We start from the raw sequence: 17,736 nt of genomic DNA, 5'->3' as shown, positions 1-17,736 counted from the left end.
TGCACAACCTTGTAACAGGGAGCACCAAACCTTACCAAACCTTAGCATACCCTTGCAGATAATACAAATCGAATTAATGTTAACATTAAAACGAGACCGTTGACGGTTAGCGATAATGCACCAGGCATAAAACCAATTTAAGCTATGCTCGAGCCTCTTCCGCCTCGGGAAGAGGCCAAATAAGATCGCAAAGTCTCAGGTGGAAATGGAACTTAGGTTATTTGGGCACATCGGCGCACAGGGCATTTGCAAACCTTAGCATAATCACCGAATAACCCCGGGTAGCGACTAAGAACTAATGCTATATCCGTCGCGAACGATTACTATAGTCCCTGCCGAATGCCAGATGGCATTGACGACTCGTCGCTAGCTGCCTTTACCACATCATATCTGCATGTTGACCACTTGGCGGAACACCGATCAGAGGCATGTGAATCAAACACAATCGAATCAAACACAACTTTGATCCAGGACCAGGTATGCATACCTGAACTTTGAAGCAGCAGCGAGCCTGGGAGTTTTAGTTGAACAGGAGCAGAGCCTCGTCCATTCTCCATTCTCCTACCTGCGATACCAGTAAGTCCATTGAGGTTCAGATGGAACTACCCATTCAGCGAATTTTCTTTTCTAGGTATAGGAAAATTATATACAAATCATTACCCATTCAGCTAATTTTTAAACAATTTTTCCTTTTGATGGTGCAGTAGGGTTTTCAGCAGAATTCTACCGTAAGTAAAACAGATGTTCCCTCCTGGAAATGCAAGAAGCAAGACTGAACATTCTTATTGTCTGACCTCTGCCTCTGCAAATTAACCTGTCCGACCTGCTCTGCCTCTGCAAATTTTGTCCGACCTCTGCCTCTGCAAATTTTGATGCATAGAGAGCTAATTAGAATGAGTTATCTGCAATGGATAGGGAGAAAGAACGCAAAAGGGAAGGAATGGGTGATTCAAGTGATTTTGTTTATGCAACAGTTGTTTCTTATGATTTAATCGGAAATTTTCAGCGATTTTCATTCAATTTTCAGCAAATTCCAACAATTTCCATAAATTTACAAATTGTTTTTGCAAATTTTCATTCATTTTTTACTCTATAGGTTAGCTAGATTTGATTGCTTCCAATGAAAACAAAAACTAAAAAATAGACATGAAGGTAACTGCTGGTTTTTGTTTTAAGAAAACAGCGTTAGCCAGAAATAAATGGGTGTAGTACTATGATAGGAAATTTACCTCTGTTAATGAAGCTTTCACATCACTCTCATTTGTACTAACAGGACCAAGACAGCTCCTTCTGTGCTTAAGCTTGCTCTAGCTTCCCTTTCTTGGCATTTACAATAATTGAATATTCAGTTGGCTTAGATTAATCCAAGGGTGTTTTCGCTGAAATAGCCTAAATCTCAAGCCCAAATTTCAGAAAATCAAGAGCCAAGCTTTGGCTTCTTTAATTAAATTTGTCCATATCAGAAATGTTTAATCAAAACTATGATAACTTACCTAAAATACATTAATAACACTCGGATCTCTAGTCAATTGCATCTATAGTTGTAGCAGACATTAAAATAAGGTCCGAGGCAATTCTTCGACTTAATCCGAATCGGTTTTTTCATGTTCCTGAATTAATACGATGAATTCACAGCTGCAGAGCAGTCTCAATTTGTTAAATTTGTAAAGCTCAATTATGTTCTGAACAATAAATACCTCTGTTGACAAATAAAAAGACGCAGTTGACGTCCGCCTGTTCAAATCCCCATCATTCTCCAAACCGTCCAACCTCCGTCCACCGACACTATGAAGATGGAATGAATGGTTAAAGCGTCTTTCGGGGAGGCGGAAATCAAAAGTCGTACAACAAACGAAGCCTGCCTTTATGAATTGCTCTGATGAAGCACTCTCGTGAAGAATAGAACCAGGTTTACACCCACCCCAAAGCCTGAAGCAGGAAGCTCGGACGCGGGCCTCCAAGGAAACCGCATGCAAATTGACATGCGACATGTTCTCAGGGAAGGGTGCAATGCGTGGCTTGCATGCAATGTAATCGTGTTGGCATTGAGCTGGTAATGCATTGCATGTAATCGTGTTGGCATTGAGCTGGTAATGCATTGCGTGCTCAGTTCTTGGTCCACGTGGGCACAATACTTTTTCTTTTTAAACAATGGACATAAAAGACCTTATACCATGCTCATGCGATATTTCGAGATTAAACCGTAAGATGCACCCCATATTTTATTGTGCTGTCTGGAATGAATTTTAATTTAGATGGAAGCTTTATAATGTGATCTGTCCATCCAGCCAGGACAAGATCTTCATTTAACATCGTAGAACTATATGGTAGACTGTGCACGACAAAAAAGATCCCACGACATAGTCAAATGTAGACATTTTGTACGTAAGAAGAAGTATTTTGGGCTGGTTTTTTTTTTAATTATCCATTTATTGTAAGGATTTGAAAGACTAGCATAAAGTAAAGAATGAGGATGTTTAGTACATTCAAAACATATTTGATAGGGTTACTCTTCATTTAACTTGGATGTTAAAAAAATTTAGTAGGCTGAGGCACTGTACATAACACCGAAAACATGTATGATTGCAAACGTTATTAAATTCGATGTATCTTCTTATCACGTGTTACGCAATAAGAAGTATATAGCCGCTATCATCGGCACTTTTTAAACTCTTCCCATAATGCTAAAGTAACTGGTAGGACCAGCAGATGCCTTACGTGGATAAATCGGCGCCATTTGTGTTTACACATTTTCGGAATTGGCACTAGAGCGTGGAGACTTACTGTTTCATTCTTCATGCCTTTTTATGGTTTGTTATGAAAGAATTTACTTGGAAGTGTTGTATTTCTGCTATAACTTTACAACGGGATTTTGAGGTCGTATTTAGTCTTTTCCTAACTCAAGTGGGGGACAAAACCTGCAACTCCACTATTTCTACAACAAAACCATCGAGTGTCCAACTTCATACTACCTCGGTGATTCCTTTGAGAGGACGATTCCTGGTACGCAATTTGCTGCTATATTGCCACTTCTAAACATAAATCATCATGCATGTATAACAATTTGCTTGAGTTGATTATATTTATGTCAAGTTTTCTTTCGTCGAAATAGAAATAATATAAGAAATATTTATAGCGTTTCTTTCTGGTTCGCAGTGTTTTTCTAGAGTCACCGCTGGCATAAATGAAGTTGCAGACCTGCAATTGCACTTCTGGAGAGAAAAACTTGCGAGAATTCAAGTACCCAGAGACTTTCACAGCAAGCTTGTCTACGCTCACAGAGGACGAGGCCAACAGACGGAAATCTGCAATTCCATGCCACCCAATTCTGTAAATCCGCGAATTTACTGTTTCGCCCACCTGTAGATTTGGATGCTGGTATCCTTAGTTGGACCAGATCCGGACCAGTGAATTTTTGTATGAGACGAGTGATAAGCTTTCCTCACTGAAGAAACTAAGGGAAAGGCGACAAATAACATTTCCAGAGCTTTACAGTCCATGGGCGGTCAATGTGTCGATCAATAAGCTCTACGGCTATGACTGTTTCTGTATTACTGTAAGGCTATGACTGTTGCTTATGTAAGGCCGCTATGTCAGTTGCTTTCTGTATGTCCGCTATCACTGGCTATGACTGGCTATGTCTGGCAGCTATGTTTGGTGCTTATGTATGGCTGCACTGGCTCTGTAAGGCTATGACTGGCTGTGTCTGGCTGTATGGCTATGTCTTGCTTATGTAAGGCCGCTATGTCACTTGCTTTCTGTATGTCCGCTATCACTGGCTATGACTGGCTATGTCTGGCAGCTATGTCTGGTGCTTATGTATGGCTGCACTGGCTCTGTAAGGCTATGACTGGCTGTGTCTGGCTGTATGGCTATGTCAGTTACTTATGTGCATCTTGTATGGCTCAGGCGTATGACCCTCAAAAGGTGAATTGCATATAACAAGCATTTTCCACTACGAAATAGGCTATATTCTCGGAACCTAAATGGGCTAGACAGAACTATGTGCAGGGACTGGCTGCGAATATAGTAATCGTTCGCGACGAACATAGCATTAGTTGACCTGCTTTTAGTCCCCGGTCATCAACAATTAACCAAAGTTTTATTCCCGATCCTGATTTTTCATCTTATTTGGCCTCTTTCCAAAAAACCGAAGCTAGACGGCAAAAACCAAAGCTGATCTGAGGCGAAAAGAATAGGTTATATTTTTGTTTGTCCGATATTTTCAAATTGTCAGTCCCTGCAACCTAAACTAATGTTAGCATTACTGGACAGCATTAAATGTTATCTCATACATTGTTTAAACCATATAACTTCGCTATTTAACTATGATAAAATAACATTATAATAAAATATACCAAGCAGGTCTAAGCATAAACGCTGGTATTTGCATGTTGACGACTCGTCGCTAGCTGCCTTTACCACATCATATCTGCATGTTGACCACTTGGCGGAACACCGATCAGAGGCATGTGAATCAAACACAACTTTGATCCAGGACCAGGTATGCATACCTGAACTTTGAAGCAGCAGCGAGCCTGGGAGTTTTAGTTGAACAGGAGCAGAGCCTCGTCCATTCTCCATTCTCCTACCTGCGATACCAGTAAGTCCATTGAGGTTCAGATGGAACTACCCATTCAGCGAATTTTCTTTTCTACGTATAGGAAAATTATATACAAATCATTACCCATTCAGCTAATTTTTAAACAATTTTTCCTTTTGATGGTGCAGTAGGGTTTTCGGCAGAATTCTACTGTAAGTAAAACAGATGTTCCCTCCTGGCAATGCAAGAAGCAAGACTGAACATTCTTATTGTCTGACCTCTGCCTCTGCAAATTAACCTGTCCGACCTGCTCTGCCTCTGCAAATTTTGTCTGACCTCTGCCTCTGCAAATTTTGTCCGACCTTTGCCTCTGCAAAATTTGATGCATAGAGAGCTAATTAGAATGAGTTATCTGCAATGGATAGGGAGAAACAATGCAAAAGGGAAGGAATGGGTGATTCAAGTGATTTTGTTTATGCAACAGTTGTTTCTTATGATTCAATTGCAAATTTTCAGCTATTTTCATTCAATTTTCAGCAAATTCCAACAATTTCCATAAATTTACAAATTATTTTTGAAAATTTTCATTCATTTTTTACTCTATAGGTTAGCTAGATTTGATTGCTTCCAATGAAAACAAAAACTAAAAAATAGACATGAAGGTAACTGCTGGTTTTTGTTTTAAGAAAACAGCGTCAGCCAGAAATAAATGGGTATAGTACTATGATAGGAAATTTACCTCTGTTAATGAAGCTTTCACATCACTCTCGTTTGTACTAACAGGACCAAGACAGCTCCTTCTGTGCTTAAGCTTGCTCTAGCTTCCCTTTCTTGGCATTTACAATAATTGAATATTCAGTTGGCTTAGATTAATCCAAGGGTGTTTTCGCTGAAATAGCCTGAATCTCAAGCCCAAATTTCAGAAAATCAAGAGCCAAGCTTTGGCTTCTTTAATTAAACTTGTCCATATCAGAAATGTTTAATCAAAACTATGATAACTTACCTAAAATACATTAATAACACTCGGATCTCTAGTCAATTGCATCTATAGTTGTAGCAGACATTAAAGTAAGGTCCGAGGCAATTCTTCGACTTAATCCGAATCGGTTTTTTCATGTTCCTGAATTAATACGATGAATTCACAGCTGCAGAGCAGTCTCAATTTGTTAAATTTGTAAAGCTCAATTATGTTCTGAACAATAAATACCTCTGTTGACAAATAAAAAGACGCAGTTGACGTCCGCCTGTTCAAATCCCCATCGTTCTCCAAACCGTCCAACCTCCGTCCACCAACACTATGAAGATGGAATAAATGGTTAAAGCGTCTTTCGAGGAGGCGGAAATCAAAAGTCGTATAGCAAACGAAGCCTGCCTTTATGCATTGCTCTGATGAAGCACTCTCGTGAAGAATAGAACCAGGTTTACACCCACCCCAAAGCCTGAAGCAGGAAGCTCGGACGCGGGCCTCCAAGGAAACCGCATGCAAATTGACATGCGACATGTTCTCAGGGAAGGGTGGAACGCGTGGCTTGCATGCAATGTAATCGTGTTGGCATTGAGCTGGTAATGCATTGCGTGTAATCGTGTTGGCATTGAGCTGGTAATGCATTGTGTGCTCAGTTCTTGGTCCACGTGGGCACAATACTTTTTCTTTTTAAACAATGGACATAAAAGACCTTATACCATGCTCATCCGATATTTCGAGATTAAACCGTAAGATGCACCCCATATTTTATTGTGCTGTTTGGAATGAATTTTAATTTAGATGGAAGCTTTATAATGTGATCTGTCCATCCAGCCAGGACAAGATCTTCATTTAACATCGTAGAACTATATGGTAGACTGTGCACGATAAAAAAGATCCCACGACATAGTCAAATGTAGACATTTTGTACATAAGAAGAAGTATTTTGGGCTGGTTTTTTTTTTAATTATCCATTTATTGTAAGGATTTGAAAGACTAGCATAAAGTAAAGAATGAGGATGTTTAGTACATTCAAAACATATTTGATAGGGTTTTTAACGTTAAAAAAATTGTATATTTCGCCTAAGGTACATACGTCTTGAAGAAACTCTTCATTTAACTTGGATGTTAAAAAAATTTAGTAGCCTGAGGCACTGTACATAACACCGAAAACATGTATCATTGCAAACGTTATTAAATTCGATGTATCTTCTTATCACGTGTTACGCAATAAGAAGTATATAGCCGCTATCATCGGCACTTTTAAAACTCTTCCCATAATGCTAAAGTAACTGGTAGGACCAGCAGATGCCTTACGTGGATAAATCGGCGCCATTTGTGTTTACACATTTTCAGAATTGGCACTAGAGCATGGAGACTTACTGTTTCATTCTTCATGCCTTTTTATGGTTTGTTATGAAAGAATTTACTTGGAAGTGTTGTATTTCTGTTATAACTTTACAACGGGATTTTGAGGTCGTATTTAGTCTTTTCCTAACTCAAGTGGGGGACAAAACCTGCAACTCCACTATTTCTACAACAAAACCACTGAGTGTCCAACTTCATACTACCTCGGTGATTCCTTTGAGAGGACGATTCCTGGTACACAATTTGCTGCTATATTGCCACTTCTAAACATAAATCATCATGCATGTGTAACAGTTTGCTTGAGTTGATTATATTTATGTCAAGTTTTCTTTCGTCGAAATAGAAATAATATAAGAAATATTTATAGCGCTTCTTTCTGGTTCGCAGTGTTTTTCTAGTGTCACCGCTGGCATAAATAAAGTTGCAAACCTGCAATTGCACTTCTGGAGAGAAAAACTTGCGAGAATTCAAGTACCCCGAGACTTTCACAGCAAGCTTGTCTACGCTCACAGAGGACGAGGCCAACAGACGGAAATCTGCAATTCCATGCCACCCAATTCTGTAAATCCGCGAATTTACTGTTTCGCCCACCTGTAGATTTGGATGCTGGTATCCTTAGTTGGACCAGATCCGGACCAGTGAATTTTTGTATGAGACGAGTGATAAGCTTTCCTCACTGAAGAAACTAAGGGAAAGGTGACAAATAACATTGCCAGAGCTTTACAGTCCATGGGCGGTCAATGTGTCGATCAATAAGCTCTACGGCTATGACTGTTTCTGTATTACTGTAAGGCTATAACTGTTGCTTATGTAAGGCCACTATGTCACTTGCTTTCTGTATGTCTGCTATCACTGGCTATGACTGGCTATGTCTGGCAGCTATGTCTGGTGCTTATGTATGGCTGCACTGGCTCTATAAGGCTATGACTGGCTGTGTCTGGCTGTATGGCTATGTCTTGCTTATGTAAGGCCGCTATGTCACTTGCTTTCTGTATGTCCGCTATCACTGGCTATGACTGGCTATGTCTGGCAGCTATGTCTGGTGCTTATGTATGGCTGCACTGGCTCTGTAAGGCTATGACTGGCTGTGTCTGGCTGTATGGCTATGTCAGTTACTTATGTGCATCTTGTATGGCTCAGGCGTATGACCCTCAAAAGGTGAATTGCATATAACAAGCATTTTCCACTACGAAATAGGCTATATTCTCGGAAGCTAAATGGGCTAGACAGAACTATGTGCAGGGACTAGCTGCTTCGCAGCCCTCCTAGCACATATTCCATGACCTTAGAACAAAACCACCTAGGCAGCGAGTCCCTTGTCCCTGCCATCTGGCAATCGGCAGGGACTATAGTAATCGAATAGCTTCGACTTAGCATTAGTTTGCAGGTTTATTAGTGTGTTATTTGGTGATTAGTATAAGGTTCGCAAATGTGTTGTGCGGTGATCTGCCCAGATACCCAAAGTTTTATTCCGCCCTGAAGCTTTGCGATCTTATTTGGCCTCTTCCCGAGGCGGAAGAGGCCCGAGCATAGGCTAAATTGTTATTTAGGCCCAGTTCATTATGGCTGACCGTAAACGGTCTATGTTAATGTTAACATTAATTCGTTAATTCATATTATCTGCAAACTACGGTTGGCGATATCACTTAGCTAGGCTGGTTTTTGCATGTTGACCACTCGTCGCTAGCTGCCTTTACCACTCGTCACCAGCTGTCTTTACCACCAAAGGTTATGGTAAAGCTTATATCACAGCATGCCCTGGGTTATCTTATGTAAATAGCTCGTTCGTTGCATCTTCTTCTTGCATATGCTCTCTGGAGAGGAAATTCTCATGCTTCTTGCATCTGCTTCCCATGTTTCTTGCATTTACTTCCCAGAGAGGAAATTCTGCTGCGGATTCCCATCTGCGTACCTCTTCCATGGAGCTCCACCATGCTCGTTCATCCAGCGAAGCAGTGGGTACGGAGCGATCCCGAGTTTCATCTCCGAGTTCCGCTGCATCGATGTGGCCCTTATATCCCTCTGGAATCCACACCCCCCGTCACTGCATCAGGCCTCCACCACCTGGCCTGATCCTTCTGCTTTCTCTCATTTTCATTCTCACTTATGTGGCCCTTATATCCCTCTGGAATCCACACCCCCGTCACTGCATCAGGCCTCCACCACCTGGCCTGATCCTTCTGCTTTCTCTCATTTTCATTCTCACTTGTTTTAGACATCTTCTGTATGGATGCTTTTGTATCAGATGACAAGCTGCACATGAATCAGCAGTAAATTTATGAATCAACAGTAAATTTATATCTTTATTTTGATGCTAGATTTTAGAAATATATAATCTCACACTTGCTTTTCTTATCTTTATTGCGGAATCTAAAAATATTTGACCTATAACAAATTTAGATTGCAGAATTTTTTGTAATCTCACTCTTGTTTCTCTTATCTTCATTTCAGAATCTAGAAATATTTAACCTATAACAAATCTAGATTGCAGATTCTAGAAAAATGCTTTTTTCATTGCAAAATATGCAGTATTAGTAAATAATAGACTATGGTTTTTTATGAATTTGCAATTTAGTCTGAAACATTTGCAATACAGAATGAGAATTCAACTAATTTAACAATTTTACTGGAATTTGCAATTAATTGTGGAAAATGGCTAGAAATTAATGACCCGCTCAGGCTCCCTAGCAAAGACAGGCCATGTATCTTCTCCTGGCAGGTCTTGAAAGGTCTGCTTTGCTTCCTCATTGATGCCTTGCTCCCTCCTACCTTTCAGTCAGAGCAGGCTGGGAATCTCAGCAAGCAAGCAGGTTTCCAAGCCAAGTTTGTATAACCTTGCAGTTTCACCTTTGTACAATATTCAAATGCAGACACATGGTGGAGTGTCATCCTTCGGATATCACATTGACCAGGGCCATTCCTTGCGTGTTCTTTGAGAGCCTATCAAACCATGATCAAAAGGAACAGATCTCCTTTCATGCTAATCTATGCTAATCTCGACATTGCCGGAAGAAAGAGCCTGTGAACTATCAAAGATTATGCTGTAATGCATGCACGGTGGCGGGTCTTCAGAATGGTGGCCACGGTCTTTTTGTTCCATTAGTCGAACTATCCAAGATTATGCAAAACAGGTGTAACACATGCAGGGAGGGTCTTCGGAATGATGGCCACGGTCCTTTTGTTCCATTAGGACACCGGTATTTTTTAATTATAATTTTAAAAGAATCTTATAATATTTTATTAATATATCTCCCATTATTCAACTCAATTCATTCTTTTTTCGAACGAGTCATATGAAGGTCGAAGTATAAGCCCTGTGTAAAGGAGCACCAATCCCGAATAGCAGCAAAAAAATCCTCTCTAATGAGACTCCAACAGTCCCTGCCAGTGAAAGCATCTGGGCCCGGAGCACTGTCTGGCTTAAGATCCTGCATCGCTTTCATCATAGTCTGAAGGAATAGAAGAAAGCATAGCATGATGATCCGTGGAAATAACTGAGGGGATTCATTCCACCAAAGGGCTTCTTTCTTGGGAGGCTGTCCATTTCGTGACTAAGACGAGAGAGATTGTGACTCGCAGCCAATCGGAAATCGGCTAAACAATTCTTTTTTTTGATTACTGAGGGCAAGCTGCTTTCGGTATTACCTTTACTCAGCTCGCTCAGGGCAAGATCCTTCGCTAGCGAGGCAGCTGGGATCAAGGCTTTGTGGCGATACCATTTTGACCTCAACTCTGCGCTATCCTTATTACTATCTATGAGGTTCCCCCTAGTTGTTTTTTATTGGGAACCACAACCACTCGCTAAAAGAGACAGACACAACAGGCAGGGTTCTATAACTGTATGCAAGTTTAATGCACATATAATATCGTGAACCATTGAAGTACATTTAACACCCAACTTAACTCCCAACATATATCATCAATTCAAACAACACACTTTATGGAGATTTGACAAAGCATAAAGAGTCAATGATACCTCAAGTATTCAATAATAATGACCAATGCACATACTTCACACAACAAACAACAACCAATTCAACGCAGCAATGACCAACTTGCAGGAGCTACGCACCAATGAAGGTATCATTCCACAAATTCAATGTAGGTATGACCACACAGATGAACCAACTAACTCATTTCTTTAACACACAGCTTTGACGCATTAAATAGATACTAGCGTTCAATAAGAACCGTCGAACGGAAACCTCAACCAACTATATTCAACACAGTGCACATGTAAAATTCAGAAATCCCAACGAACAAAGACCACAATACTTGAATGGACGCAACGCATGGACTCAACGCTCCATTCCTAGGAATTAATAAATGCATTCAGTTTTAATTCAACGTTCCAAATTTTATATTCCATAACCAACGCACATAATAATAGCGTATGCACATATACATGAACCGACAACATATATGAATCAATACACCAACGCATCTATGATTTTGAACTTGCATATAAATACACAGCGTACAATCTAAACCATCCTATCTTACATACCATTCCCATGTTGCATTCCCGTTGTTCAACGCATAGAAAATCACCACATAGAGAATAATACAACTCACTGCTTCAAACTTACAAGCTTCTCATGGGGTCTTTACGGGTCCTCGAGTCTTAGTAGGTTACGTAGAAATGTGCGCACAATATGATATTAGCACTCTCACTGCTTTAAGGAGGTTCAACGTAGATAACTCATGACTTCTCCACAATGCATTCACTAGTATAGCATCGAGAATCATCCAGCACACTGATTACATGACAGCACCTCCGGGTCACAACCCCTTGCCAGGCTATAGGACTCACTATGTGAACTAAGCAAACTATGCCGACTCAACTAAGCAAAATTGAGGCCAATGCCACTACGAAATAGGCTATATTCTCGGAAGCTAAATGGGCTAGATAAAAAACTATGCGAACTATGTGCAGGGACTAGCTGCGATGCAGCCTCCCTTAGTCCCTGCACGAGCACCAACAACAATCCCATCAGAGAAAGGCAGCTATGGATGGGAAAGTGAAGCTTCATCTTAACAAGGGAAGCTGCGAGGTAGCGAGTCCCTGCATGAAGTTAACATTTAAGGTCTAGGGCTAAAGATCTACTAGATCCCTAGAGGTCCCTTGAATCTGGGCCTTTGCTGTGTTGCTAGCCTGTGAAGCTTCACTGCTAGCCTCGCTGCCTTGCAGTTCCCTTAGTTGATTAGCACGTTGCAGCTATGTGTAGGGACCAGTTTAGCTGAAGTTTTGGTATTTATATGTTGAAGTGGGACTATATAGCAGATATTTCATATGGCTAATTTGAAGAGCTTGTAAGCTTCACCTGTTAATCATTGTCATATCAGTAAGCTTAGATTGCTATTATGGTTCCACATTCAGTGTGGAAGGGTATTATATTCACCTAGACTGAAACTGGTATGCCGTCTAAAATTTTGTGGTGCACAACAATTTTTTTTCTTTCTTATACTATATCCTCATCATCGTAGTGTAGAGACAGCTGATTTATGACTAGGATGCCTAAACAGGCCGTGACTTGAAATATGTTTGATTTTTTTACATGATATGGTATCAAAATGGCTAACAATAGCCTAATCGTCTCTTCGTCTTGTCCTTAGTATCTAGTCCTATTTGCCTAGTCAATCCAGAAGTTTGATATAAAATGAGCGGTGGAAACACTTTCATACTTTCATATACAAAAGGATGTTTTGAAGGTTGGCATTATTTCAATACCATGACTCGAGATCAGTGTATCCCACCAAGAACAGGGCATTACGCCTGTATGGTTGATCTCCTTGGCCGTGCTGGTTGTTTGGATGAGGCATATGATTTTATAAAAAAAATGCCATTTAAACCTAATGTTACTGTTTGGGGAGCCTTACTTGGTGCCTGCCAAAGTTGAGGAAAGCAATGAAAGACGGAGGTATAAAGAAGGAACTTGGATGCAGTTGGATTGAGGTAAAGAGTAGGGTACACGTTTTGCCTGTAGGAGATAGATCACACCCACAAATACAAGAGATCTATGCCATGTTGCAAAAGTTAGCTGGGCAGATGAAAGAAGCTGGGTATTTGCCTCAAACAAACTTTATATTAAATGATATAGAAGAACACTAGAATTACATACAATGTTACACCATTGGTAAGATGCTTGCCATTGGGGATGTGAATATCACCATACAACCTTAGACAATGGTCAAGAGCTGTAATGCTTGCAGTGACATAATCAGAAACTGTTATGCAATTATTTTGGTCATTCCAGTTTTAGACATCATTCACAGGTTGATCTGTGTTCTAGGTTTTGATCCATGCATCATTTTCTATTAGCATTCCCTCGAGTCATTGATTCTAATAGACAAAATGCTGGCACTTTGGGAGATTGCATTTAGCAATTGTTAGGGCGCACCAGTATGACCCTGGTTCTGAGGCCACGTTTTGAACCCAGAGATGTGAGTTTAGAACCTAAAAGAAAATAATTGTTTATTCTAAGGGTAAGTGACAAAACCTTAAAGGATCTAGGGTTTTGTCTAAGAAACGCCTAGAGAAAGGTATAAATAGAGGCCAAAAGGAGAGGCCTAGACACACACTAGAGAAGGACTTCTTGTGTGGAGTACAAGAGCCCTAGAGAGCTGATTTCTGCTCATGGAGAGCCACATGCCTTGAAGGATGACTACAGATAGGAAAGTCTGTTCTAGAAGGAGCTGAGTCTAGATATGTCCATCAAGAAGGCTAATGTTCGAAGCTGAAGCAAACCACAGCTGAAGGAGAGTAGGTCGAGGCCTATTTCGTGGCATTTGAGGGCTGGTTTAGAGTCTGCCTCATCACATACTTAAATCAGAGTTTGTTCAAGACACGAGAAGGCCAACTCTATTGCCAATGGAGGTTCCCATACATGAAAATATTATCATTTAAGATACAAACTTGCGTTGCTGCTATTTCTGTGGATGAATATAAAACCTCTGCACAGATGTCTGGGAAATGGCTGATCCTGTTATTTGCTTCGTTGATTTTTGACTGCTCTGCTAATTTTATAGTAGAAGCATGGGAGGCAAAAGGCCTTTCTCTCCTTTTTTATTGCATATTTTCAGTTACTCAGGTAGGAGGGCGCACTAGTATGACCCTGGTTCTGAGGGAAATTCCAAATCAGAATCTGATTTGGCTGTTTTCATTAACACTGGTTGTGACAAGAAGAATTCCCTCTTGCTAACAAAATGTATCATGTCTCTGTGACTATAGACAGAAATAAGCTTTAGTATTCGAACCCATGAATTTTCAATATGAGGATGTTGACTAATCTCTAACGAGAAAATGGCTAACCCTGGTAAAGATAGACGGGTTGCTGCAACATTGTTACAGTGGTTGATTTCACAAGAACTCGTCCAAGAAACCAACGCACAAGGTACTCTGTTCACACACACACACTTAAATGTAAATTCAAACCTTTAGACACTAAATTTGCAAAGTTTGCACATGTATATAGCATCAAAGTGGCGTTTTGAACCCAGAGATGTGAGTTTAGAACCTAAAAGAAAATAATTGTTTATTCTAAGGGTAAGTGACAAAACCTTAAAGGATCTAGGGTTTTGTCTAAGAAACCCCTAGACAAATGTATAAATAGAGGCCAAAAGGAGAGGCCTAGACACACACTAGAGAAGGACTTCTTGTGTGGAGTACAAGAGCCCTAGAGAGCTGAGTTCTGCTCATGGAGAGCCACAGGCCTTGAAGGATGACTACAGATAGGGTATTCTGTTCTAGAAGGAGTTGAGTCTAGATATGTCCATCAAGAAGGCTAATGTTGGAAGCTGAAGCAAACCACAGCTGAAGGAGAGTAGGCCGAGGCCTATTTCATGGCATTTGAGGGCTGGTTTAGAGTCTGCCTCATCACAGACTTAAATCAGAGTTTGTTGAAGACACGAGAAGGCCAACTCTATTGCCAATGGAGGTTCCCATACATGAAAATATTATCATTTAAGATACAAACTTGCGTTGCTGCTATTTCTGTGGATGAATATAAAACCTGTGCACGGATGTCTAGGAAATGGTTGATCCTGTTATTTGCTCCGTTGATTTTTGACTGCTCTGCTAATTTTATAGTAGAAGCATGGGAGGCAGCAAACTATGTAAAGGAGTGCCCTAGCCTCACATAAAAGCAGCAAAAACATTCCATAATGGATTGTTAAGCAAGATAATGCTTAAAATTAAATTCAAAGAAGAAAAGGATAAAACCTCAACTAGATATTATAGAATGACCAGAAATTCAAGAACTAAATCTTCCTGTGGCATGCTAGCGTCTTCTATGATCACTGGATAACAGATCACTACTCTGTATTTTATGCAAATATATGAGTCTAGATATCAGCAACAATCTATTATTATAAAAATGCATACATTACATGAAGGATAATACAAAAGAGGTAATTTGAATACAAATACAATGTAGTAGAGCGAAAACATAAACAGTACCTGAAATAAACCAGTCTAGTGGACCTGAAGCGAAATAACAAGCCGACGCGAAGTAACCACGAAATGAATGTTCCTGCTAAAACAGGCAGGAAATTACTAGTACAATGCACAGGCAATTGATGCAAATATGCAAAAGGGGTTTCCTTGTGAATATCTTCAGGAGTGCGAGCAGGAATTGGAGCATCTATCCCACGCAATTCTTCAGTCAGAGTTGCCCTCTGATAACCCTAGAAATTCTGTTTCAGCTATTGAGATGTTAGCAGCTCTGAGTTCCTTCCAACAGTCCGGGTCTGTCTGGCCTTAACCTTCCTTGTTTGTGGAAACTAAAATTTCATGTTCAGGGGTCGAACCCACCCAATAACTAGAAAAGAATATAAATAAAAAGTGAATAGAGAATACCCCTCAACCCACTGATGACTAAATGGGAAGGAAATCACGAACATCTCGCCAATGAATTCTTTGTTTGGACTTGAACAGAGCCGAGGGCAATATTCCAGCGACAACAATACGGCATTGACAATGTATTATGCATTGGCTCCTGTCGATGAGATTCCTTGTGAAGATCTTCAGGTGTGCGAGCAGGAATTGGAGCATCTATCCCACGCAATTCTTCAGTCAGAGTCGCCCTCTGATAACCCTAGAAATTCTGTTTCAGCTATTGAGAGCTCGCGAATGTCTACCTGCTCTGTGGCCACTGAGGACTCAATTGTGGTATTGTTCATCTGTATCTTACCCACTGACGACTAAATGGGAAGGAAATCACGAACATCTCGCCAATGAATTCTCTGTTTGGACTTGAAGAGAGCCGAGGGCAATATTCCAGCGACAACAATACGGCATTGACAATGTATTATGCTTTGGCTCCCATCGATGAGATTCCTTGTGAAGATCTTCAGGAGCGTGAGCAGGAATTGGAGCATCTATCCCACGCAATTCTTCAGTCAGAGTCGCCCTCTGATAACCCTAGAAATTCTGTTTCAGCTATTGAGAGCTCGCGAATGTCTACGTGCTCTGTGGCCACTGAGGACTCAATTGTGGTATTGTTCATCTGTATCTTAATACGACGTGATCCATTGGACCCAGTATGCCCATTACGATCCATCTTTCTACTTGCTGGATTGTTGGAGTTTAGGTGTATGTAAACAACCACTATTGTGCGAAAGGATGAAAAAAATAGGGCTTAATGTGTTCTGCTCATCTGGGAGTGTTGGCAGCTGGATGAGACAAACCTAGAAGGCCATGAAATTGAAACTGGTGCATGTGCAGTGGACAGTTGGATTATCCTTCTGCCTCCTATATTGACATATGACCATGATACAATGTTAAGTGGCATGGTTTAGTCCCTCCATGCTATCCCACGGAGAAGGAGGTGAGCCATGTGGCCCTGCTATCCCACTGAGAAGGAGGTGAGCAGGGCCCACATGGACGTGTTTTAATTTTTAGTTTTCCAAGAGCTTCGTTTCCTTTTAATGTTAAATTACATCACTAATATACCCTCTTTGGTCATTTCAGGTTATACTTCTTTTACTCGTGTACAACTACCTGGTCAGAGTTAGCTATCGCTGCTTGCATTGGAAGAAAGTTGGCTCGGAACTGAGAGAGAGATTGTGTTAGCTTGCTATGGCTGTGCAAAAGGAAACAACCAATGACAGTTTGAGCTCTTTGCTTTGCAACGGGGAACGTGATTTCCTGATCAGAAATAATGGAGACAAGGTACGATTGCTATACTTATAGTCTCTGTTATCATTTATTTTGCTGCAACATTGCATTTTTGTATTGAATCCAATGTAATCTACAGGTGAAAGTTGGAGAACTGGAAGGGAAACAAGTGGATCTGTACTTTTCTGCCCATTGGTGTCCTCCATGCAAGGCTTTCACCCCCGTTTTGTCTGAAATCTATAAAAAGTTATTGGAGACGGGGGACTTTGAGATTCTCTTCGTTTCTGTGGATTTTGATGAGAAGTCATTCGAGGAATACCACCACACCATGCCATGGTTTTCCCTACCATTCTCAGATGGTAATACAAGGAAGAAGCTTAATGAGGCCTTCCAGGTTGATGGCATTCTGTGCCTTGTTTTTCTGGACAGAGAGGGCAGAGTTATAACGACTGAAGGTGTGGAGATCATTGAAGAATATGGGGTTGAGGGATATCCATTCACCGTGGAGAGATTTGATGAGCTGAGGGCGAAAGAGGAAGCCTTAAGGGCTGCATAGACTGTAGAGTCTCTTCTGGTGTCTGATGAACGAGATTTTGTCCTTGCCCATGGAGGAAGAAAGGTGGGTGTTTTCCCTTTTTGGCTTGTGTTTTTCTCTGCCAGCAAGTCTGGATTTGGGTTCTTTATGAGAATGTAGGTATGATTCATGAAAGCATGTATTGAATTGGGCTATTGAACTTGAAAATC

The 17,736-nt window shown here is 40.7% G+C and overlaps 1 pseudogene; it reads left to right on the top strand.

The window, feature by feature from the left end:
- The first annotated feature begins 16,953 nt into the window (after nt 1-16,953).
- On the top strand, nt 16,954-17,548 carry LOC149153791 (putative nucleoredoxin 1 pseudogene; annotated as a pseudogene).
- Nucleotides 17,549-17,736: the final 188 nt, after the last annotated feature.

Source organism: Pinus tabuliformis, chromosome 9 (genome assembly GCF_031772625.1).
Source record: "Pinus tabuliformis cultivar Carrire ecotype Pingquan chromosome 9, CPIR1, whole genome shotgun sequence".
Classification (NCBI taxonomy): Eukaryota; Viridiplantae; Streptophyta; class Pinopsida; order Pinales; family Pinaceae; genus Pinus; species Pinus tabuliformis.
Note: the sequence above shows the minus strand (reverse complement) of the source record. Positions and strands in the feature narration are given on the sequence as shown.